General features: G+C 39.3%; 1 protein-coding gene across 1 annotated transcript in view; it reads right to left on the bottom strand.

The window, feature by feature from the left end:
• DOCK2 (dedicator of cytokinesis 2) overlaps positions 1-27603 on the bottom strand; it is a 4134711-nt gene that overhangs the window by 580690 nt on the left and 3526418 nt on the right. The window lies entirely within an intron of this gene.

Raw genomic sequence — 27603 nt, 5'->3', positions numbered from 1 at the left:
GAAGGGACAACATTATAAGATTTAAATACATAACAGAAACTTCTAGCTACATCTACAGATGTGTATAATCAATCTGAAAGAATATTCAGAACTACAAGACATATCCATACTAAAAAGACACACATTTGTTAATGAAGAGAAGCATTTTCTTAACAAATCTAAGGTCACTGTGGTTTACAAAATCAGGACAACAGAAACAGTTTAGCAGTGCTTCAGCTCCCCAATGGCTCCCCGTCACTGTAATCCCACACTTACGTATTGATATTGGCCTCCTCATGTCAGTGACATTCCAAACATCCCCTAAATCCTCCATGGGGTCAGTCACAGTTATGATTATTCCAGCCAAGAGTGCGTCCAGTCCCAATGAAAAATTATTTCCCTGCTGTCAAGTTTACTTTGTACCAGGGGTCAGCATGGCATGCTTTATTTTATCACTGACATGGACTGAGCACTTTTGATTATCTAGGGCTTTTCCCCTTTCCCGTTGTCTCTGATACTGAAGTGGTAGGTACATGTTCTGAGATGGCAAATCTGCACCACTGAAACTCTCCAACAACTAAGCTGGTGTTACCCAAACAATCCTAAAAAATGTCCAGTCTTCAACTCCCTCCCTCACTGATTTTGCATGCAAACACAAACTTCGAATCACCCCTCCCTCTCCCTAACCCTTTTCCTCTGACAGTTCAGCTGCAGATCAGAATGTCAGATCTGTCTTTTCTGGACCATTTATTCAGCAGTGTTACTCTCCCAATTTGTTTACCAGATTTTGATGTCCTCAGACAAAGTACTGAGTAATCTGATAAACAGAAATATAATCTCTCTCATTACCACCAATTTAAATGTGATGGACAGAGACTATGGTCTCATGATCTGGACCACTTTTGCCATTTAATATGCCATGATATGGCCTTTAAAAATACATAGCTGGCAAATGAATAATGTGTTAGGGATAACTGTCCTTTAAAGTATATTCTAAATGTGCATCACTGACTTGAGTAACAGCCACATACAAACAACCTTTACATTGCTCAGCTACACAGCAGAGTTACCATAACTGGAGCCACAAGATCTCACCAACATTGTTCCCATTCCAAAGCCTACCACTCCTATTTTACCAACAGTAATTGAAAACATGTCCAAGATTATTTCTGTACACAAGTGGCATGACACATACACACACACACACACACACACACACACACACACACACACACACACACACACACACACACACGCACACACAAACATTTCCAAAGTGGGTTAAATGGTCTTTCTCTCCAGTATAACAACCCCTTACTCCGGCCTTTATGGTATTTCTGCCACTAGCAAGACCACTGTAGTACATCAAAGCCTTTAAAATGTAACTCTTAGAAGGGTAAAAATCAACAGTTAAAGACTGTGCCAGTACAATACACATATTCTAATAAATAGACTAGTAGACATATACATTTAAAAGTGAATAATAAAATTCCAGACTTTAAATAAAAAAATGAGAAATTCATTTAGTAAATTCAAATATACAATTAGCTATAAACCTACACAAAGAAAATGACAGATGGCATACAGAATATCATAATAGACAACATTTTCATAAATATACACTTGATTTTCTTGACCACAAGGGCCTTTTTAAACCTAGTCATCCTAAATCTCTGACAAGTTCTGATACCCTTGATAAGTGTAAGCAGAGGCTTGAGAGATGAAACATTTACAAGCAGGGGCCTGGGGCATGAGCCATTTATAAGCTGCCTGTGTCCATTAGAAACATAAGTGCCAAACAAGGGATGAATTTCTTGTTCCCCATCCAGTTGTCCAAGTTATACTTGAAATGGGTCACTGAGCAACCCGGCTTCACCTGGATGGGGAGCCTGTTCCTGAGAAGGGGTAGTCTCTGGGATACATATTTGTCTCTCCAGTAGGTCTCTTTTATATCACAGGCAAGGTTTAAGTCTTTGGAAAGGGTAATTCTGGTGCGGTTTGTTTTGTGGATATGCAGGAGGTCCATCAGGGTGGGTCTAACATTGCCCTGTATGCCAGGCATAGAACTCCCCTCAACAGCCTGTAAGAGACAGAATACATGGATAGGGCCTTGAGGTGGTCTACATTATTTATTATTATTATTTATTTATTTACATTTGTTTACCAGGAAATTCCATCTGGATGCAGGTCCTTTTTTCAGTGGAGGCCCAGGGAGAAAACATCCACAGAACAATAAATGAGCAGCAGAGTACATGAAGAACAATTGAATATACATACAATACCAAATAATACATACTGCAGCAAACATTAGCTATACATACAATATGAAACATAGTAATGAACAGATATACCAATATCTAGCTAGAGGCTAGTAATAAAGGTAGGATGTATATACAGATAGTACTAAGCTCAAACAGATACTGTTCTAATCTTATATACAAATATTGCACTAAACTCAAGCAGATATAAAGCATAAGCTCCACACGAAGGTGGAACAAGATAGAAGGGCTAATGGGATGGAAGGGGAAGATAGAGGAGTAAGAGAGGAGACTGAGTGAATAGTGTACGTGGTAGTGAGAGGAAGCTAGGTGTAAGTTAGTTGGATATGTATTTGGAGTTGAGATGAAGTGAGGTAGTTAAGCATGTTATAACAGGTCTGAAAGATTGAGTGAGGAGGGAAGGGGAGGGTAAATGGTGAGCCGGAGCCTGCAGAGGAAGGAATGCAATGATCAGATGCTGTGAGGCAGGGTGGCTAGGGGTGGGGAGCGGAAGGGGAGGTAAAAGGAAGATTACTAGTCGGGATTGGTGCATGGGCATAACTTTTTAAGTGAGTTTTTAGTGCAGTCTTGAAATGATTGCAAGAAGGTAGTGTGGTTATAGAGATTGTTCCATAATCTGGATATGACGCAGGAGAAAAATGCTTCTCCCGCTGAGTTCTTGGGTTTGGTTACTAGAAGTAGATTTTTGCTGATGGAATGTAGTGGTCTAGTGGAACAGTAGGGCTAGAGAAGGTTTTGAAGGGTTGGGACTTTAAGAGGATGGTTTACTAACTTGTGGACAAGAGAGAGTTAATTCATGTGAAGAAGTTGAGGGAGTTCAAACAAGTCAAGTTCTCTAAGTGAGATACAGTGGTGGCTGCGATAAGATGCACCAGTGGCAAACTTAGCAATTATATTGTAGCAATTCTTGATCTTGTTTATGTCTGTTTGTCTAAGGTAGGTAAGTATAGGAGAGGCATAGAGTAAGTTGGAGATTAGGTGGGAATTGGCAGCAGAAATTCTGTCTGTCTTGGTGAGGAATTGATTGTTTCTGTACAATGCACCTAATTTTTTGTCAACCTTTTTTATGGGTAGAGAAATGTGAGTGTCAAATCTGACATTATCAATCTCAACACCAAGTAGTTTGGTGTGTTCTGTAGGGGAGATGATGGTATTGTCTTTGGCTAGAATATTAAAGTGGGGGATAACTGGGTTAGATTTAGTGGGTTGGAAGATAAGGAGTTTAGACTTGCTTGGGTTGAGTAATAACTGGGCATTAGATAGCCAGTTTTCTACAGATGAAAAGGCTTCCCGTGTGATCTTGTGAAGTTCAGGTATAGTTGAGGCTGAGCAGATGAGGGTGGAGTCATGTGCATACTGTATAAAAGAAGCATGCTTGGTGACTGTGAATAGATCATTGGTGAAGATTGAGAATAGTAGGGGACCAAGGATGGAGCCTTGGGGAACACAGAATGTTACAGGAAGTCAAGGCGATAGGTCATTATGCCAGACAACTGATTGTTGGTGACCAGTTAGATAGCTGTGAAACCAATCAGTAGCTGATTGGGAAAAGGATAGCTTAGTGACAACAGAGATTAGTAGTTTGTATGAGACTATGTCAAAAGCCTTGGAGAGATCCAGAAATATAGCAGAGGAGAACAGGCAATTATTTTTATGATGAAGGATAGCATTATTGAAAGAGTGTAAGGCGGTAGTAGTGCTGTGGTATGGCCGGAAGCCATGCTGGGTGCTGGAGAGGAGGTTATTAGCTAAGAGGTAATCTAAGACTTGAGAATGGATGCATTTCTCAATTATCTTGTAAAGTAGACAATGGATGGCTATGGGGCAGTAATTGGAAGGTTCAGTGGAGGAGCCACCTTTATGGAGGGGAATAATGTGGGATATTTTCCACAGTGTGGGGACATAGCTTTCTTATAAAGACCGGTTAATTAAGATAGAGACCAGATAAGCTAGGGCTACTGCTGCTATTTTTAGGTATTCAGAGGGGAGACTGTCAGCTGCAAGTTTTGTAGGCTTAAGTTTCAACAGAAATTTTTTTATATAGTAGGCAGGTACTGATGAAAAAGAAAAGACTGTGGGCAGAGTATTTGGTTTTGAAGTAGAGAGGCTGGGTAGTGGATTGTGTTGTTTAGTCAAAAACAGAATGGTTTCAGTAAAGTTTTACTGAATGAGTCAACAATACTGCCAGAGGAAGGGGGAGTGGTAGATGGGGGGGTGCCTACTTTAATTGGGTGGAGAATGGAATTTACTGTGGACCAGAATTGCTTAGGGTTGTGAATGGAGGAGTTTAGGGCAGACTGATAATATTGGACTTTATCTTCTTTTATTTGCTTTTTGACCTTGTTGTGCAACTCTAGGAATGACTGTCTAGAGGAGGGGGGTTTTGTTAAGTGCCAGTGCTTCCAGGCCTTATCTCTGATTTTCATTAGTGCCCTGGTGCTTTTTTATAGCCAAGGGGAGTACTGTGTTTTGACTCTGGCATTTCTTGTGGGGGCATGTGTGTTTAGGATGTTTTTCTGAAGTCATGGCCAATGTTAGTGGCCTCTGGCTGACTAAATTTGTAGATGATTACAAATAAAGGGCAGTCATAGAATCCCCCACTGACACAAATATTCTCCAAGAAAGGCTGGACATGTTACGTACATCCTTTATTCTTTTAATGAGGAACCTCTGTGGATGTTCCAATTGTTGGATATGCCTCGTTAGGTATAAACAAAAGGGGGCATTATACTCAATGATATGTCTGATGGATGCCAAATATGGTGGAACAACTAATTCCTTGGCCTTAGATGCCATACCTTTGTTTATAAGCTCTACAACATAGAATGATTTCCTCATTACTGTAGACACGTGATGATCAAAGGCTAGATTACTGTCTACATGTGTCCCCAAGTCCCTGACAACTGAATCAACTCTTAAGGTTGTGTTGACAATATGATAGTTACCAGGGGAAGATGACATCCAAAAGGATATTATTATGCATTTCTTGGCACTTAATTATAGTCCATGGCTCTGACACCAGTTATTTGTCTGTGCCAGCCTTTCTTGGGGAATATTTGTGTCAGTGGGGGATTCTATGACTGTCCTTAATTTGTAATCATCTACAAATTTAGTCAGCCAGAGGCCACTGACACTGGCTGTGACTTCAGAGAGGTAGATACCAAAAAGCACCAGTCCCAGGACTGATCCCTGAGGAACCTTGCTTGTGATTGGCCTTTTTGTAGAGGTGGACTCCACAATTCTAACTTCCTGGGTCCTGCCTGTGAGTCAGATGGCTATCCATTGGGTAACATAAGGGTTTATACCTACCCTCTTGAGTTTGTCAACAATGCCTGAATGGGGTATTGTATCAAATACCTTGGCCAGGTCAAGCTAGGGAGTGTGAACCATTCTCCCCTCATCCATTTCTTTGGTGACCTTCTCAAAGAAGTCCAGCAGGTAAAGTAGGCATGCCCTTGATGAAACCAGTTTGGGTTGGGCCCAGTGTCTGGAGGTTTCCTATGTCATTAGTAATCATTTCCATGATCATTCTTTTCATGGCTTTGCATATAAGACTAATGATACTTATGGGTCTATAGTTTCCAGGGTCTGTAGGTGGCCCACTTTTGTGCAGAGGGATGACTGATGCTGTTCTCCATTAATGAGGCACAAAGCCTGTTTTGAGACTACAGTTAAACAGCAATTCCAGGGGGCCTGGTGGGCCATGTTTCATACTATTTAGAAGACATTCTGGGGTACTGTTTGGGCCCATTGATACAGCTGGTCTTAGACACAGCATTAAGGACCTGTTCCCTAGTAATAGCAGGGGAAGTTATATTTGACTGTATTTCCTGAAGGAAGGTTGTGGGGGAGATACGGATAAAGCTGCAGCTGAATTTGTCAACCAGTAGGTTTGCTTTACCTTCTGGCTCAGTATAGGTTGGTCCGTTAACAATGAAATCTGCACACAATTGTGTATTACCTTTGCAGCTGGGGACAAAGCTAAATAATGCCTTGTGGTTGTCGTAGACTCTATTTGTCCTCTGAGTTGTTTCTTTAGTTTGATGACAGTGTGTTTAGCCTGCTGGGTGTGCACCTCCTATTTTTTGCCATGACTTTCCTCCTTCTGTTATACAGCCTATTGATGTTGTGATTCCACCAGGGTGGCTTGTTGTTTTAGTTAGTTCTGTACTTCTTCCTGGTGGATACAGTTGCTGCTATGCAGCTATTAATATGCTTGTATAGGGTTTCTGTGAACAGTTCCACATAGGCAGCAGTGTTCTCAGGGTTTATGGGGACTTGAAATTTTGACAGGTTATAATTTAATAGAAAGTTAGTCTTAGAGTAGTTCCTGAATAATCCGTGCTTAAATGGGGTTCCAGGTTTTATTTTTACTTCAGAGGAGACCATTTTGTGGTCTGATCTTACCAGAGAAGACATTCCAGTAGGGGGTATGCAGCACTCTCTTAAATTAGTGAGGACTAGATCCAGTGTGTTTGCACCCCTGTTTGGTGTATTGACAATCTGGTTTGGGGAGGTTGTGTTTACAAAATCCAGGAATCTGATTCCCAGTTAACAGTGGGTAGTTAAAGTCAACCACTGATATGGTATAGGGTTGGATGGTGAGTGTTTCCAATAAGTTTAAATACATGTTATGGGTTTCTTGGGTCAGAGAGGGGGACCTATATCTTCCAAGGAAGTAGTATGAACCACCAAGACAGGCACAGAAAGCTGTACGTGAAACACTCCACAGCTAAGGCAAATGAGATTTATAAGATTTATTGCAAACCCATACAAACGACAGTGCACAGTTGTTAAGTGCTTTCATCTGACACTTCATCAGAACAACAACCATTAAAACCAAGTCATTTAAATAAGCTAATTTGGCGCCAAAACATCATGCCAATAAATGCTTTAGATAATTAAACCTATATTAAATAGATTATATGTATATACATTAATAAATACATAAATAATACCATGATGAATTGTATACATGTGTATAAATATATTGATTTTACTAATATAATAAAAATAAATACACAAATAAAACCATGGTGAATTATATACATATGTATTGATATAATGATTTTGCAAATATGATAAAAGAATATAAAATTGTATAAAATTATTTATCAAAATTAATGTAGCATTAGCTTGGATAACCTACCTACATAACATAATACTAACCCAACATCCCAGTATAAATATATATATATATAAGTGCAAATAAACATCTCACTCTCACATAACAGGGACTAGCCCAAATAGCAAGTTTTGAGAAATTGGGTAGTCAGGATATATATAATTATTACAAGATGCATAAGATGGACAGGAACAATACTTCGAATAATTGTGACAACTTAACTGATGGTGAACGTCACTGTTTGGAAACTTTTATAAACAGCAAAGAAGTGAGGGTTATGAAACCCGACAAAGGGGGAGGGATTGTGTTGTATCCTATGATGGACTATACTAATGAAATATATAGTATATTATATAATTCTGGCAATTATGAGGCCATCTCCCTCAATGAGGTCAATATTGGGTACAAACGAATCGATCTAGCGTTGGAGGAATATTTGATAGACCATAGAATTACCAGTGATGTCTATCATTACCTTAAGGTTGAATATCCCACTTTGGCAACTATTCTTGGGATTCCAAAGGTCCACAAAAACCTGGAAAGTCCACCTTTTAGACCCATTATATCAGGTGGCAAGTCCAAAACCTTCCCTTTGGGCGTTGCTATTGATAAATGGGTGAAACCAGTATATAACAACATACCTCATTTAATTAAAGATTCCTGGATGTTCCTTAGCCTATTGACGCCGCACATATGGGACAGGGACCTTACATATATTACCATCAATGTCATTGACCTGTTTTCTTGCATCCCAAAGGAGTTAGGTTTGGATTATTTTTGTAACAGTTTAAGGAAACATTCCAACCTGGACTGGGATAGAATTTGTTTGATCACTGATATGATGGGTCTTGTTTTAGATCACAATTATATTTATTTTGAAAATGAATTTTTCAAGCAAACTAGAGGTGTAGCTACATCTTAATCTAGTCATGCTTGAATGGGAGACTGCTTTCCTGTTTAATTGTGAGTTCTATAAATATATTACATATTATTCTAGGTTTCTAGATGATTTGTTTGTGCTTTGGAAAGGTCCAAATGACTTGATTCATCCCTTTATTGACTATTTTAATAGTACGACAGATTTTTTAAAATTTACTTTTCATATTAACATCAATGAGCTGGCGTATCTGGACACTTTTATTAGTCATGGGGATGGAGGATTCACCTCTAGTATATATAGGAAGGATACCTCGATTATTTAGAGTATAGTAGCAATCATCCCAAATATGTTTTAAAAATGTATTTAAAGGGCAGTGCAATGTCATCAACTAGGGAAACCTTGGTTAAGGAACTGGATTACATCAAATCCATGTTTAGAGTTAGAGGATATCCCGAACATTTATTAAATGATGTTGTTAAATGTGCCCCTATTAGGTCACCCATACAGACTCCTTGTACACTACCAAATAAAACAACTGAAGGTTTCAACTATAGAGTATGTGCGCTTACTTATTCCCCAGTAGTAAGGAACATTGAAAATATTATAAAGCAACACTGGAATCTTATCACCATGGATGATAATTTAGTGCAGACTTTAGGTATTATGCCAAAATTTGTATATAAGACTGGATTCAACCTTAAAAGGATTTTGGAATCCAAAAAACATAAGGACATGGTAAAAACAAAGGGCACAAAAAGATGTGGAGCATGTAACCAGTGTAGGTTTATCAATGAAACAGCTAGATTTAAATTGGATAATTTTAATAGAACATCAATAAGGAGTAAGGCAGGCAATTGTCATTATATTGCAACTTGTAGTTTCTACATATGTAAAACGGAGAGAGAATTGAGACAACGGATATATGACCACAGTTATTCTATTAAATCCAAAAACAAGAAAAATGCTATATATAAGCATATAATGAATAGTGGTGACAAGCATCAATTTAAATTTGCAATTGTGGATCAGGTTGATGTTACAGTACAAGGTGGCAACTTTAAAACATTACTGGCTATGAAGGAGAGCAAATGGCAGATTCTTACAGATGCCACTAGACTTCCAGGTATAAATGATTTTATAAGCATTAAACCTTTTTTAAGTTTGGGCTGGTCCCTGTTATGTGAGAGTGAGATGTTTATTTGCACTTATATATATATATTTATACTGGGATGTTGGGTTAGTATTATGTTATGTAGGTAGGTTATCCAAGCAAATGCTATATTAATTTTGATAAATAATTTTATACAATTTTATATTCTTTTATCATATTTGCAAAATCATTATATCAATACATATGTATATAATTCACCATGGTTTTATTCATGTATTTATTTTTATTATATTAGTAAAATCAATATATTTATACACATGTATACAATTCATCATGGTATTATTTATGTATTTATTAATGTATATACATATAATCTATTTAATATAGATCTAATTATCTAAAGCATTTATTGGCATGATGTTTTCCGCCAAATTAGCTTATTTAAATGACTTGGTTTTAATGGTTGTTGTTCTGATGAAGTCTGCGTACTGTCAGATGAAAGCGCTTAACAACTGTGCACTGTCGTTTGTATTTTTTGTGGAGTTTTTCGTATACTCGCTGGGTTTGCAATAAATCTTATAAATCTCATTTGCCTTAGCTGTGGAGTGTTTCACATACAGCTTTCTGTGCCTGTCTTGGTGGTTTATAAGGAAGTAGTATGGGATTTTGTCTGTGGTGATATGAACATGGAGAAGCTCAAGCGCATAGTCCTCTTTGACCAGTCTTGAGGTATACTTATTTCTGATGTAAATCGAGACACCTCCACCTTTAGTCCCTGTCTGTGCACTAGCTGGTCTAAATGTGTGGAAGGTATTATAGCCTTGCATTGGTGGTGTGCTCTCCATGGCTTTAAACCATGTTTCACTGACCGCACAGATGTCAGCATTCCCTAGGGTGAGGAGAGCTCATATGGAGTGGAGTTGTTTGTTTAGATTTCTAGCACTGAGCAGTAACATCTTTACATTTTCCTGGTTTTTAATTTGCTATGTCAGAAATACTTTAATTTTGGCATTTCCTAAAAAAAAGCACAATGGGGGAGCTAATATTCAAAAGCCTACAGGGGAGAGGTGCAGGCTATCCCTGGCAAAAGGGAGTGGAAAGTTGACCATCTCCTTCCATGCTGACAAATATTTTACTTGTAAGACCAAACAGCAGTAACATTTTTTTCTCAAGCATGTTTCAGCATACATTTTGTCCAGAAATATAATCTATTTCTGCACATTTCAGAAACAAAGCTGAACTAACTGAAGTCCTAACAGTTGCTTCTTCTGTTTTTAAAGTCCCAGGTTGTGTTTTTTCTATTTGGTTTAAATTAGGATCATTTTTTTTTTCTGTTTCCACAGTCCTATATGTTTGGGGGAGTGGAGTCCAACAAACTAGTGTCCACATAATATAATGGATTCTTTAATCTAAAATAACTGCAAATGTGTACAGATTTGAGAAGTTGGATTTAGAGAAGCTAGATTTAGTTTCAAACAGTTTTGTTGCCTTTCTGCTAAATGCAGTCATACTCCTACTGTTAAAATGTTTACACTCCATACCCGTTATACATTTTACATGCTGCAAAATTTGTAACAAACACTTACTTTTAATAAAAATATATTTATTTTCGATAGGTATACCTGAAGATATTTTCTTCAACATAATTCTTTTTAAATGATACTGACCACTTTTATTTCTGCTTAAGGGACTTTTAAATGCAAGGTAGACCAGGATACAGCCCCTGAGACTTCATAGTATAAATAGATAGTGAACGTATGAGTTGAATACCACTTTAAAAGCTTTTTCTTAATGTAAAATAGCACAAGCAACTACAACATTAACTCAAAAAAGTGATGTTTAAATGATACAGTTTACCAGCAAAACAGCTAGCTGAATTGGGAGAAAAACAAACATTAAATAAATTATAATGCCACCTTTTCACAATTCATTATAAAATTCCAACAGAGCACAAAGAAGCAGGAAAATCCACCAAATGACTATATACGTCTGAAGCCCATACATTACATGAGGTGTACTTTAGGACAGTGAAGTTAAATGCATTGAGAATTGTCTACTATAAGCAATTATACCACCACCCAGTAGACAGTCATAACACTTTTAATGATGATTTTTGTCAGCTGTAGGCCCCTTCCACCCCGATATGAGGGATCTGCTCCCCCAAATCACTAATCTCTAAATCTACTACTTAAGAGAGTGCAAAAAAGCAATGCCTTTTGGCTTTTCCTGGTTAGGGGTCATCACAGTGGATCACCAGTCCACAGACTGATTGGCAGTGAAGTTTTTATGGTGTTGAGTTGCCAGCTCAGCGTCCAACCTTGACAGAAGGCACACACAAGCACACACAAGCACACACACACACACACACACACACACACACACACACACACACACACACACACACACACACACACCCACACCTACCTGCATGTCTTTAAAACTCACTCGACCATAGGGAGGACATGCAGACTCCACACAGAAGGCACTCCAGTCGAGAATCGAACTGGGGAACCTCTTGCTGTGAGGCAACAATGCTAATAACTGCACCGCCACCACAGGAATGCATCAACTCAAAAAATGGCTATTACCTTAGAGTCCTTGGAAATCTAATTGGTGTCCAAATCTCTAATCAATTGCAGTCTATGATTCCACCTCGCATCACTTTCTTCAAAACCAGCTCATATCACTCCATTGTTGCCTGGCTCAGTACCTACTTTGAATATGACATCTATGGAGTGCTGGCTACACTGGCACACCCTTGTCTCAAACCCCTTACAACAGGCATCTGACTATGTTTAGTCTAGCAAGACATCCTATATTCGGCTCTATTTAATTTGCCTGAATGCTCATTTGATTGAAAAGTGACTCCACAACAAATATACCATAAAAATGTTTTTGCAGGGATCAAGCCCCTCACACACCCCTTAGTTATATAAACTAACTCCATGGTCTCTCACACACACACACACACACACACACACACACACACACACACACACACACACACACACACACACACACACACACACACACACACACACACAGTTAATCAGTGCTAGAGCACAAAAACACAAACAGCTACACATCTGGGGGTATAATATGACTGACCATTGCAGTCTACACAAACTCTGTTAGACTCACATCTCTGATGATTAGAAATGGCACCATCACATACTTTCTATAGTATTCTACACTTTTCAAATTAGTTTTCTGGCAAATGGTAACAGCATTTGGGTTTTAGGCAAATTAACATTTAGGCAAATTAAACAGGAGCCTATATTCTAACTAGGTATATTCAGGCCTGACTATACATCTGCAGTATGTAGCAGTACAGTAACCCACAATTTACAAACCGCTAACAACTAATTTGACAAAAAATAAACTCAACATCAGCTGTAGGAAATCAAAACTCAAGCTGCTTTGACCATTTTCCTGATAAAGACTATGTTTCTGCTAAAGTGAAGTAACTGCTCACTTTGAATAGATTTAGTTATGTAGCTCTTAATCTCCTCTTCTTTTTCTCCCCATCTGGATCATCTTCACTCAAAGACTTTCCATCAGTTCAAAGCTTCATACAAAATTTCTCAGCTCCTCTTCCACACAGAATGGTATTTATCTAAGTACTTATTTACATATGTATGTATGTATGCATTTGTTTCTATTTGATTATCAGGTAAAATAATCATCAAAACAAAATGTGATGTGGAAACTACAAATGTCAAACGAAATTACAAAAACAAAGTTACAGCTTCTATCTACAGGAACTAGAATTACTCAGAATTAAACCCAATACCATTTTCCTAGGTGATATAAACTATCCAACTATAGACTGGGAAACATACACCACCACAAGAGCACAAGCACAGAGATTCCCAGACTTTATCAACAAGAATGCCCTGGAACAATTGGTCAAAGTACCCACTAGGGGGAATAACATCTTGGATCTTGTCCATACTAATATAGAAGCATCTTGCAGCATCCCTTGTATACCTTCACCACTTGTTAGGTCTGACCATAAAGCAGTCTCCTTCAAAATAAAACTGAAACCAGTGATCCCTTCCACCCAAGATACCTTTAGAAATTTCATTTAGATAAGCCACCTACTCCTACGTGATACAGTGGCAAGCTTCAAATCCCCACCAAACCCAGTTAAGTTCACTGAATACACAACAATGTACACCACCACAATAAACCAGAGTGCAAACAGCTACTACTTACAGCACAGAAACAAACCCAAATGGTGGAACCATAATTTCAACAAGCTTTATAATAAAAGGAAAAGAATTTTGACCAAAACTAAGCAGAGTGATTCCCAGAATGTAATGGCCCTCACAACACATAGGAGCTTAATAAAATCCACCAAAGCCATGCTTGAAGCTAAAATAGTTACCCAAACCAGATAATCAGAAGACATTTTTTAGTTATGTTTGCAATCTCAAAAGCACAATGCAGTAATACGCTGAGCTGACTGGGAACTATGTTGCCTACACTGAGGCTGTAGATATAGTGAACCTACTGGCCAATAAATTAAGCTCTAACTTTACCCCTCTCTCCTCCATCTGTCCTGCAAGAGATATGTGAAACTGACTCACCCCCAGCTATCACACAAGACTAAGTCTTAATAGTGCTATCAAAAGCTAAAAATACTGCATCAATGGGTCCTGACCCAGTATCCCCGGATTTGTTTTAAATAGCATGAAGCATGATTTAGCCACACCCCTAACAACAATGTTCAGTCTCAGCTTCCATACAGGTTTTGTACCAAATGAATGGAGAACAGCAACAGTCATTTCCCTGCATAAGGGAGGACTTTCCACAGACCCAGCCAGGGAATTACAGACCCATATGTCTGATCAGCCTCATATGCGAAGCCATGGAAAGACTTCATTGTCATCATCATCATCAAGCTACTTTTTCATGTTTTCTACATGGGGTTGGGGTGTGGTGTAAACTGTCTCATCTCCCTCTATTCAATGCCACTCTCCTAACTTCTTGCTGGTCTGTTGCAGGTCTTCTATCACACAATCTGTCCAGCTCTTTGTTGAATGCTCTCATTTCCTCTTGCTTCTTCCTGTCTGTCTGAAATCTTCTTCACCAGATTGCCTTCTGCTTTTATGTACATGTGCTTGAACCACCCTAATCTGTTCTCTTTGACCATTTCTACAATTGGAGATACATTGGCTTCTGCTCTTACATCCTCATTTCTTCATCTGTCCCACATTCTGCATCCTATCACCCTTCTCAGGCAATTCATCTCTATCACCTTTAACATTCTGACCTGCTCTGTCTTTACTGCTCAGGATTCTGTACCATAGAGTAGTACTGGTTGCACCACTGTTTTGTACACCTTACTTTTCAGCTTCTTTAGCATTCTTCTGTCATATACTACACCTGACACTGTGGCAGTTGTTTGTAGTCCCTCTGATTCTAGCTTTGACCACCTCATTCAGAATTCCCTTCTCTTCAACCACCCCTCACAAATACTTGAAGCTGTTAACCTGTTCCACTATTTTTCCTTCTATCGCAGTTCTCATCTTCTTTAGTTTTCACCCATTTGCTTCCATTATATCTGTCTTATGTGTACTCAGTTTCATCCCATGTGCCTTCAGTTATGCATTCCATTCCCCTGTTCTTTGCCATAGCTCTTGCTCAGAGTCTACTTGTAATGCCACATTGTCTGTATATAGTACCTTTGTTGATCAGTCCCCTCTGTGATGTCCCCACTCTAGGCCATTAATCAAGGAGACTGAATCCTCACCATTGACATTGGAGAGGGAGGGACATTCACTTGGAATACAAACGGATACACTCAGTATTTTCAGATGCAGACCTCTCTGCATCAAGCACAATTTCCCTTAAGAGCACACAGGGAACACAGTCAGCCTGGGGTCTGGCTCTCTCCATATCTGTCTCTCCCCAGGTCCCCACTGGCACAGCTGTAGGGTTAGGTCCTCAGCTGAGTGTCCGAGCCAAATATTCCAGCACCCTCTCTGTGAAACCAGTGCTTTGTGTCCTTTCTCCAAGTAGATGACACACACGCTCCTTGAGGTTTAATTTTCACACACATACACGCCTGGCAAAGGCTGTCACAGATTACCTACTCTACCAACTTTGCCCAGACTATAAGGTAGATTCACTGCCAGCAGTTAGTTACTAAAAAGCTCTTAAAAGGGTATCCAGTTATGCTGAGTGAAGTTAATATTAATACAAATGGTGATGTTGACCAAACAGCAAGGCTTTCAGGAGTGGCTAGAGTTATCACCAAATAAATATATGCAAATACTCTCAAAACGTAAATATTTTTCTATAAGAACTGGCCTCAATGAGAAGTTTAAATATATTTAATAAGAAATAATAAAAGAACAAGAAAATACTAAATATCTATTTATAGTAAACACCAACATCTCAGTCACAGGAAATATTAAAAATAACACAGCTGGAAAGATTCACACAGTTGCAGAAAAACAATACTTAACTATTCTCACTATGCTTTCTTAACTGATTTCACTAAATTACTATCCCTAATCACTAACTAGCACAAGGCAAGATGATGTGGGTGAGTGTTATTCCTCCTTTGTCAGGTTCCAAGAACAGACTGCTCCTGAGACTTCAGTTTCCTATAATATTAAAACATTATTTCTGTACAGAATGGCATCATATACTTCTGGTCATCTTTCTGCCATCTACCAAGTCACTTTGCAGGAGTTGGTAGAGTGTCTCTGATGCCCTCTTGTTTGCTACTGCAACTCCTTTCTTAGGCAACCAGTATTCATTCCTAGCCTAGTCCATTTTTCTATCTCCCGCATTTCCTGCACTCCTTTATTTTGATGACTTTCTGGACTTCTGTATTCCACCACCAATCAGCTTTCCTTATATACATTGTTTCCATAACTCCTTCAGCAACATACCTGTTCTGTAGTCCTCCCACATGCTCTTTTGAGGTGCTGCCATTCTTCTTCCACTCCACCTATTTCCTCTTCTTCTTGAGGTGCTATAGCCCTGAATAATTCTTTGAACTGTTGTATTTTCTCTCCAGCCAACATCCACATTTTCAGCCTAGTCTTTGTTGACCTTAGAGCCTTCCCTGACAACTGTTTGCAGCTGATTCTGGTAACCAGTGATTTATGCAGTGGGTTGACTTTTTTTGCTAGAGATGACTTTGTCATCGCTGATTCTACCCCAGTGCCCTTTCTTTACTAGAAAGAATAAAATCCACTCAGGTACTAACAAGATCTTCGGTTCCACCAATAAGTGCCCACAACTGCCAAAGGATGATAAATCCACAATTTATTAAAAACGACAATGACAAAACGATACTGAACGCACTATTAGACACTGAAAACACTTGAACTTCTGATGAAGGCCAGCTGATTTGGCTGAAAGCGCTTAACATTGTACTGCATTCACTGTGTTTCAAGTGTTTTTAGTGTCTAATAGTGCGTTCAGTATCATTTTGTCGTTGTTGTTTGTTAATAAATTGTGGATTTATCATCCTTTGGCAGTTGTGGGCACTTATTGGTGGAACCGAAGATCTCTTTACTAGAAAGAAGTCTACCTGAGTTGTACGGTGACCACTCTTGTATGTGATCTTTTCACTGTTTCTCTTTCTGGACCATGCATTTGGTACTATCAAACCATTTGCCAGACAAGTCTAGAATGGCCTCTCGTCTTTATTCCTGTTGCCCCACTCATGTGGACCAGTGTAGTTCTCCTATCCTGTTATATCTGCCTCAATATGTGCACTCAGCTAACTTATTTTCAACACTCTTTTCTTCACAACCCTGCTGTGGGATATGGGCTGAGATTATGAAGTGTCCTAGTCTAATTGCTATGAGTCTGTCGCTAATTCTAATGACATCTCTCACTTCTGAAGCCTCTTCCTTACCATAATTCTTACACAATTTCTAGTCTGTCCTCCTGAGTAGTAGATTCTGGATCTAGGGCCAAGTGGCTTCCCTGCACTGCCCTTCCATCTTTTCTTCTTGATATATATATAGGATGTTCAGCCAGCTGTGTCCTGTCAGTGAACCTACAGTGAATGTAGCAATTCTTAATGCATGTTTAGCAGGTTTACTGGTTTTATGTCTAGCTTTCACTCAACAGAGCTATCTCAGGTAACCCAAGCTGGCCAACCAGACACCAGTAGCTTATTAACCCAGGGCTGATGGGCTTTATGGCAGGCACACGTTGGCCAGTAGGGGCACATATACCCCTCCCACTGTTAGCATAGGTCCCTGGCATAAGACCTAAATGGGTTCTCAACCCATTTATCACTGGCAAATAACATTAGTCATCAAGACTTAATCACCTAGAGCCACATTTTACACTGTTGAGTGGATAGCCCTGCCATTGTGCACAGTCTGTGATTTATGTTCTCCTCTCTTGAGGATACGGTGCATCACAGTATATGTCCAAAGTGGTTGGTTTATATAACTCTGCCCCTATACAGCACCACATAGAGTCTGTGCTGCTGCTTCTTATATTTCCATTTTAGGGTGAGTTTCACATGGAAACAGTCAGTATGTATTTTGGAGGCTGGAGGAATCCCACAGAGACACAGCGAGAATATGCAGACTCCAAACAGGCACTCGCTAGAGGTCAGTATTGAACCTTGTACCTTGTGCATGGCAGGAGAAGATCTTAACTATTATGCCAGCTGGTCTCTCCATAGAGTAGCCATGGAAAGATTTACCACGGAATTAATCAATAAGTACATAGGGAACCTCCAAACACTGGTCCCATCTCAGTTTGGATTCATCAGAGGCAGGTTATGCTTAATCAGCCTTGTGGATTTTTTGACCTGGCCAAAGTTCCCCATTCAGGTGTAGTAGAAACGCTAAATAAACTGGGAATAAACTCTTATGTTATCCACTAGATTGCCAAATGACTCACAGAAAAAATGTAGATAATCAAAATTGGGGAAGTTACCTCCACAAAAAGACCAGTCACCAGTGGAGTTCCCCAGGGTTCTGTGCTCAGATATCTCCTGTTTGGCATCTACTTTTCAGAAGTAAAAGACAATACTAAAGGACTCTGGCTGACTAAGTTTGCAAATGACTCTAAGCTAGGAGCAGTCATTGAATCCCCAAATGACTTAGCCATCCTGCAGGAAGGTTTATCTCAAATAAATAACTGGTGTCAAAATCATGGTAAAAACTAAATGCCAAAAAATGCATTATTGTCTCTTTTGGGAAGTCATGTACCTCAGGGAGCTACCACATTGACAATACTTCCCTAACAGATGACCCAGTTCTTCATGATTTGAGAAATTATGTGGACAGTGACCTAACTTTTGAAAAACGTGTCTATTGTTGTATGAAAGACCTTCTATACTGCAAAGCTTATAAACAAAGGGATTGTGATCAGATCTAGGGATATCATGTTCCTATTTACTCAGCCCTCATTAGGCTAGTCATTGAATATAATGCCCCTTTGGCATTTATGTGTGCAGACACATGCAACAACTGGAACACCTAGAGAAATGCCTTATTAAAAGGATACAAGCCATAAACAACATGTCCTACATGAATCGACTCAAAGCCCTTTCACTATACTCGGCGTCCTATAGACTGCTAAGAGGTGACCTATGTCTGGCATACTAGGCATCCTTTGACCCATTACTGATGACTTTACTACACATCAACAGGTCAAATGGCATCAGAAATACTCAGTCTAGCAATCTAAGCCTCTTCTGCAAAATCAACACAACAGTTGGGAGGGACAGGTATGTTTTGTAGAGGATACCGCTGCTGTGGAACAGACTTCCCATCACCATAAAACAAAATTCATCGATGTCCACTTTCAAGTAAAACTTAGATCTAATGAAGGGGAAGAGAACATTTACCCTAGAACGTCTCCCATAGCCGGCTTTAGGCACCTGCTGAACCAATAGCTGCAGGATGCCCCTGACTAACTCCCTACATATAAGGACCCCCACTCAGGCAACCAACCTGCATGCAGGCAGCTGCAGGTTTCAACACTCGCACTACAGTTTGAAGCACCAAAATGTTTTTTTTTTCCTTCCCTGGCTGTAGTTGTCTGTTACTTCAGCTAAAACCTGCACTCCATCAGGTCCCCTTCAGTAAGCAAGGACCTGATTGGTTGCAGCAGCCAGGAAGTAAGTTTTTTTTTTTTAATGAAGTGCACCTGACTGGTCCTGGTAAAGCCCTTCCTGGTTCAGCCGCCTTTAAAAAGGCATGTGTGTAATAACCAATCCTTCTTGTTTTTCAAAACAGGAGTTTGCTTGGTTACTTGGATTACTGATGTGACAGCATTGTGAGGGCAGGACCAACTCAGGAGGACAAGGACATGTCATTTTAAGGGCAAATTAAAAGGGCTGAATTGGTCTGGGTGGAAGTAAGCAGGGGTCAGCCTACAATTGAGAAAAGTGAGTAGAGGATTAGTAGCAGCCTTTCACTGCAGAAAAGGTAGATTGCTGCTTTTTTTAGCTTTTTTTGGGGGGGGGCATGAAACATAGGTAGATGAGGATTGTAGTTTTTGTGCAGAATTCTTGTGCTAAGGGGATTGGTGGTGAGTTGGTGGAGAGGGGCTGTAAAAATGTGGGTTCACACAATACATGTTACTGAAAAATCTGTTATTCTAGCATCTTTATTAGTTCATAATCCCAGTTTTAAATAACTAAAGTTACACAGTGACCTTGTTTTTTATTGTTACTTTTTTTTTATTTTTGCTTCATCCAGAATTGTGCTTGAGAGGCTGGTGGTGGGAAGTAAGAGGTCTGAGCATGTTGCTTAATATTTGTGGCCTACTTTATAATAATATTTAAAACAAAAATGGTAAACTTATCACTCTTGGTGTTACATCTTTGCTCTGCAGTTACTTTTTTTGCTTTATCCAGAATTGTTCTGCTGAGATGTTGGGGGTTAAGGGCTGTGAGAATTCTGCAGAATGTACTGATGTTGTTTTAATGCATACTAATGTAAACTCTGTTATTCTAATAAATACATTTATAATAACAATGTCTAAAATGATTCCTGTGGTTACAACTTTGTTCTGCAATTATTGTTGGCTTTGTCTTGAATTGTTGTGCTGAGATATAGGAGGGGGTTGGGGCAGTATGAATGTTGCACAATGTACATATTTTGTTTTAATGCAAACCCTGTTCTATAAATGTTTCTAAATTTATAATAACAGTATTTAAAACCATCCCTGTTATGCCTTTGTTCTGCAATTATTTTTGTCTTTGTCTTCAATTGTTGTGCTGTGATGTTAGGAAGGAGGGTAGGGGCTATGAGAATGTTGCACAATGTTCAGATGTTTGGCTGATATTTTTGGTCTGTTCTTCATAAAAAATGTGGGTTCACACAATGTATGCAACTGCAAAATCTGTTATTCTAGCATCTTAGTTCATAAGCCCAGTATTTTAAAACCCTAATCTTACGCCTTTGATTTGTTTTGTATTTTTTTACTTTTTGCTTCATCCAAAATTATGGTGTTGAGAGGTTGGTGATGGGGGGGGGGTAAAGGCTTTGAGATTGTTGTGAACTGTTTGCTTGATATTTGTGGTCTGTCTATCAAAACATTTGGTTTTCTAGCAACCTTGAGGATTGAAGTAAATGAATACCACATTATAGGAAAAGCCATTCAGTTTTCCCTGATGTTTAACATTTGTCCTGTGCTTTCTTGCTTTGTTCAGAAGCCGTGTGCTGAAAGGTTGGGGGGGGGGGCTACGAATGTTGCAGACTATGCAAGCATTACTGTAATTCATGCTAATGCAAAACTTGTTCTATTATCTTTAAAAGTTTATAATAATGTTTAAAACATACATTTTAAACATCACTGATCGTTTACGTCTTTGCTCTGCAATTAATTTTGGCTTTATCCAGAATTATTGTGCTGAGATGTTGGAGGGGTTAGGGGCTGTGAGAATTCTGCAGAATGTACTGATGTTGTTTTAATGCATACTAATGTGAACTCTGTTATTTTAGTATCTAAGTTTAAAATAGCAATGTTTAAAACTATACCTGATGATATACCTTTGTTCTATGATTTTTGATTTATTTTGAATTGCTGTACTGAGATTTTAGGAGGGGAGGTAGGGGCTGTGAGAATGTTGCACAATGTCCAGATATTTGCCTGGCATTTTGTCTGTTTCTCACAAAATGTGGGTTCATGCAATGTATATTATTGCAAAATATGTTACTGTAGCATCTTTATTAGTTCATAAGGCCAGTGTTTTAAATCACTAACGTTATGCCTTTGTCCTGTTCTTTTTTTTTTTTTTTTGTTTGCTCTGTACAGAATTAGGCTGAAAGGCTGGTTGTGGGGGATAATGAATGTTAGAATGTTGTAGAATACACACATGTTGTTTTAATACATACTAATGCAAACCTGGTAGATAGGTAGGTTTATAATAACAATTACTCAGAGGCGATCTCTGCTTAACATACAAGGCCATGTCAAACCCTGAGTTGTTGGACATGCTCCACTTAAAGAAATCTCAATCCCTCAGAGCCACATGCTCCAGGGATCTAAACCTTGTCATCACAATAAACAAAACATGCTGGAGGGATAGGTTCCTGACCCAGAGACTCCCCATACTCTGGAATAGACTGTCCATACATATCAAGCAGAGCGCCTCCTTGGCCCTCTTCAAAAGGAACCTTGATGATTGGATGGGAGATAGGAAATTCACCCTAGGGATCATGTCAGTTGCCCTGCTAGACAGGTGTCCAGAGAAGTAAATATTGTGGGAAGAAATATCCAGGGAATTGTTATGGCTAGGCATGTATAGGCCCTAGGGCCGATAGCCTAGTACCAACCTATGAACCTATGTTGAAAACTATCCCAAATGTTATGCCTTTGTTCTGCAATCATTTTTGGCTTTGTCTAGAACTATTGTGATGACAGGTTGGGGGAGTACAGGCTGTGAGAATGTTGTAGAATGTTTGGCAGATATTTTTGGTCTTTCCCTTACAAAAACGAGGCTTTGCAGCACAATGTTGGAAGACTGAACCTGTTAAAAAATGGATTTCACATTCGTCATATAATACATGATACATCCCCTGGTTTTGTGCTTTTGTCCAGAGTTCTTCTGCTAAGAGGTTGGGGGGAGGGTTGTAAGAATGTCAAAATCCATATGTTTGTCTGATACCTTATGTTCCTCACAAATGAGGTTTTCTAGCAAATCACTGATTTTATGCCTTTGTTCTACCAATAATTTTGGTTTCATTCAGAATTCTGTGCTAAGGGGTTGAGTAGGCATATAAAAATGGTGTACATGTTATGCAGTGCCTGTTATTGTGTCACTGCATTCCTGAATTTTGGCTGGTTTGTGTTATAAAAGTGGGAACAGTCTTGTTTTTTGCACCATAATTTTTAGTTTATTGCCTCATAGTTTATTGTGCTCCCCTTAACTTGAGGCTTTCCACTTAACCATTTTTCTTTCAGACATTAGCCACCTGTTCCAGACAGCTTGCAAAAGCAACATTTTAAGTCTTTTTTGGGCCTTTTCACATGTTTGGTAAGGCAAGGGAAGGGAACGAAAAGGGGAGAAATTTGTAGAATATCCCAAGGTTCGCCACCAATGTTTGGCGTTTGACTTAAAACTCTGTGAGCTGGGCCTTTGTCATTGAGTTCTTTTTGCATGTTGATCATTGTCATTCTTCAGTCTTTCTCCCTGCAGTACAACAGTAACTGATGTCAACAAAAGTACATGGATGTATATAATTTTGTAATACACTTCAGTTGTGCCTACTGCCTGCAATACAGTTCTTTTTGCCTACTTGTCAGCATTACTGTGCAGTTCTTCTGCCTGCGGTACAATAATAAGAGACGTCAACAGAACAGAAATTTTGTAATATGTTTCAGATGTGCCTATTCTAAATCTTGTCTTATAAACAGTGTTCAGTATTGCTCGCCCATTCTTTTGTGCCTGCAGTCATACTACCAGGACTTGGAAGCTAATCTATTTTTCTGGTTTATGATTTGCTTTCACTACAGTTCTTTTGGCTACGGGTCCTTGTTTCTCTTCAGTTTTTCTGCCTACAGTGCAAGATGGAATTAACTGGTGACTTTTCTCATTGGGTATGCATTGCACCATGGATTGCATAGCTCTTAGTTGGCTTAGTGTGGCAGCTTCATTTTTTTTCTGCTTAATCCAAATGATTTGTAGTGATGGTCAGGCCTTAGTACTGCAGTCATCATGTGGGGCATTGAGACATAAGTCAGTCAGATGAAATCAAATAATTTACATTTTGTAAAACTTCTTTCATATGACTGTGTGGTGTTAGAGGGGATGGTAATGCTGCCTGGTTATAGACCATATATTTGGGGTTATTTCCTTTTATTATGCTTATTTTTTGTAGGAGTACTAGTGCAATAAGGTAGATGATGCTGGGAGAATAATGCAGAAAATGAGGTATACTTAGTGACTGTATGTAAGCAGAGGCAAGTGTCACATGCAGAATGTTAACGGACAGGTTGTAGGGACAAGTATCACGTAGTGTGTTAACGGATAGGTTGTAGGGGCAAGTGTCACACGCAGCGTGTTAACGGATAGGTTGTAGGAACAAGTGTCACATGCAGTGTGTTAACAGATAGGTTGTACTTTGCAGTTTGATCTTACAGCTAAGATACTTATTGCTTACATTGGTTGGCTAGTCTGGAGACTGTATCCCCCATTTTGTGGCATGGGGCAGCTCAAAGTTGAGGGTTTGCCTCAGAGGGTCCATCATGCAAATCTCATGGGTAAACAGTCCACTATTGTCATTGTTTCTGAATAATGCTGATTTTTATGGATGTAATCTGGACAATACCATCATCCTTAGAATAAGTGTTCAGAATGCTAACCTCTTAGTCAAAGTTTTAGTTGGCATTATGTAGCACCGGGAAGGTCAAAGAAAGTGGTGCTTAACATGTACCTGAAGTGTTGTGCATTTTACTATCATGGCAAAAGGAACCAGTGTCAGAACGTGTAGTAATTCTGCTTTACCTCCACTCCCAGTTAAAAATGAAGTATGCATTTGTTAGGAGTAGTAAAAAGAAAGCTTCAGCAGCAAAGGAATGAAGATGCAAAGGGATAGGAGGGTTCCATTAGGAAATTTTTCTGTGGGTCATCCAAGAAGGAAGATTCAGCAAAAAGTCTAATGCAGTAGAACACAGCGATTCTGCAGTACAATCTAACCCCTGTGATCCCACTATTATCAATGCAGAAAGTGTCCACTCTGCTGCATCTGTACCACAGGCTGCCTCCTGTGAACCTACAGCCGTTACCATGGAAGAAATTATGCCAACTTGTGAAGATTCAACCTTAGAAGTGCTGCCAAGATCATCAGAAAATGATGCAGAAACAGATGTGACTTGTGACTTGCAGGGAGTGTCAGGCATATCAATGGAGGATCTAGGAATTTGGCTAGACTTGGTAAGGGATGAGTTTAGAGGAGCTGCCATCCAACATGGACTTGTGCAAGTGGAGTTGTCAAAATTCTCAGTCAATGAACAGAAAAGAAGATTTATGTCAAAAAATTATTTTCATATGCTGCCTAATGGGGAGAGAGCACAACACATCTGGCTTACATATTCTGTCACAAAACATGCACTGTTTTGCTTAGCATGGAAATTATGTGGACATTCTAACTGCCTTCTTTGGTCAGGTGGTTACAGAACATGCAGCGAGATGTCCAAAGCTTTACTCTTCATGACCAAGCACTAGAGCATGCAGTGTGCATGCTGAATTGGAAGGAACTGGACAATATACTAAAGAGAAGGTAGACAATGGATGATGAGAGACAAGCAGTAGCTGAAAAAGAGTTAACTCACTGGCATGGTATGTTAGAATGCATTATACCTATTGTCCAATACCTGGCAGAACAGAACATGGCATTCCATAGTATCAGTGATGCCCTCTACACCAACAGCAATAGCAAAGTTCTTGGGCTAGGTGTAGCTTTTGTCACAGTTTGATTCCATCGTGGTTGAATATTTATATTGTATTAAGAATTAGGAAGTAATGGATCATTACCTTGAGAAGGACATACAAAAAGAAATTATCCAGCTGATCGTAAATACTACTTTGAGGACCATTGTAGGGAAGGTGTAGGATGCCAGGTAGTTCTCTGTGATTCTTGACTGCATGCCAGATGTCAACATTCAAGTGCAAATAACTGTAGTAGTTAGGTTATGTGGACATTTCAAGGACTGCAGGCATGGCTAAGGAACACTTTGTATGATTTCTGCCTGTGAATGATATGACTGGAGCAAGACTTACTGAAGCACTTTTTCAGCCTCTGCAACTTCCTCAAATGGAAATTCATGACCATTGATGACAAGGATATGTCAATGGCAGCAATATGAAAGGGAAATGAGCTGGAGTGCAGGCCTAGATAAAACAGATGAATTCAAGGGCTTTTTATGTGCCATGCGCCTGTCATAATTTAAATCTTAAAATTATCAGTGGAACACATTCAACACTACAGGTAATGCCTTTCTTTGGATATCTGCAGAACATTTAAATACTCTGTTCAGCATCAACAAGCCAATGGCAGATCTTGAAATGACACATAAATGTCCCTGTGAATCCACTGTCTGCGACTCACTGGGAATGCAGGATAGACAACATCAAGGCAGTATGGTTTCAACTGAAGGGAGTTGTGGAAGCATTACAAGACACAAGTGATGCCACAACATATCAACAGGCAAGGGGAGTGTGTTCAGAAATTATGTCATATTAATTCATTCTATGTTTAGTGGTTTCTTATGATGTGCTGACAGAGGTAAATCATGCAAGCTAAGTGCTGCAGAGTCCATCGCTGATATTTCTACATGTGTCAAAGTGCTGGTGCCAAATATGGACTTGCTGAGGAACTACAGAGACAGGATTTCAATGTGCCATGGGTGAAGCCACCAAAATAGCAAAAGAACTTGATGTTAGTACCACATTTCAGGAAGAGAGGCAGAGAGAGAGAAAAATAAAGTGTTTCTTTGACTATAAAGGGGAGGATGAGATGGTACAGGATCCAATGGTAAAACTACGTGTAGAGTTCTTCAGTCTGCTGCTAGATACAACAATATAGTCACTTATTGACCGGTTTGAGCAGCTTTCAGAGTTTGATAAGGCCTTGGGATTTTTATCAAATATTAAAGCCTTGAGTGATGCTGCAGAAGACACCTCGATCCAACAGTAAAAATCTTTGAAAGAACAACTGTCAGAAAGGACAAGTGGCCACTGTGACATTGATGACTATGACCTTGGACACAAACTGAAAAGCCTTTCTGGAATACCTGATACTGAATTATCACCACTGACTGTTAAAATTCCTCATTCACAACCTCTTACAGGACGTCTGTATAAATAAGTATGTTTCACTACACATTTATTTGACTGCACTTGTTGCAGTGGCTACTGAAAAATGCAGTTTTTCCAAACCGAAACTCATAAAGACATACCTTAAGTTCATCAATGAATCAGTAGAGATTTTCAGGCTTAGCTGTGTTGTCAACTGAGCATGAAGTGGGACAAGGTTTATCATATAGCAGTCTCACTGAAGATTTTGCCCAAAAGAAAATTCATAAGATATCAGTAAAACTCGAGGTATGTGTGCATCTCTCCTTTCCAGTAATCTTTTAGAATACTGTATAGCAGTAAATTTCAGGTCGTGCCTTAGCCTGGCTGGTATAATATTATGCTGTGCATTCACCCTGATTTTGCTTACTCCAGCAGGTAGGACCAAGTAGGACAAGGAGGAAGAAAAAGAAGCAAGACTTCTTAAGACAAGGACAGTTAGAAGCATCAGGAATCATAGCAAGGACAGTTAAGAGTGGAAAGATTTGTCATGAGGCAAGGACAGTTAGGAGTGCCAGGATTCGTCATGAGGCAAGGACAGTTAGAAGGAGCAAAATTCATTGTGAGACAAGGACAGCTATAAGCACTAAAAGTGGCAGCAATCGGAAAAGCTATGGAGCTAACTACACACTGAAGATAAATGACACTCTACTGTCTGTCATCTGTTGCTTTTTGACTTCACGTTTTACTTTGGCTTTGAGTCTGTATGCAGCCTCTGTAATTCCCAGTGTCCGTCAGATGTGTGCTTTTTGATTTCACCTGTTTCTGCAGTTTGTGTCTGTCTGCAGTCTCTGTAATCCCCAGTGTCTGTCATCTGTGCAATTGTTTGATTTCACCTGTTTCTCTTTCAGTTTAAGTCTGTCTGCAGTATCTGTAATCCCCATGGCTTTCTCCTGTATGTCTTGTATGTCTGTAGCCTTTTCTATG

The sequence above is a fragment of the Protopterus annectens genome, chromosome 4.part0 (genome assembly GCF_019279795.1).
Source record: "Protopterus annectens isolate FY-2018-M chromosome 4.part0, PAN1.0, whole genome shotgun sequence".
NCBI classification, from domain to species: Eukaryota; Metazoa; Chordata; order Ceratodontiformes; family Protopteridae; genus Protopterus; species Protopterus annectens.
Note: the sequence above shows the minus strand (reverse complement) of the source record. Positions and strands in the feature narration are given on the sequence as shown.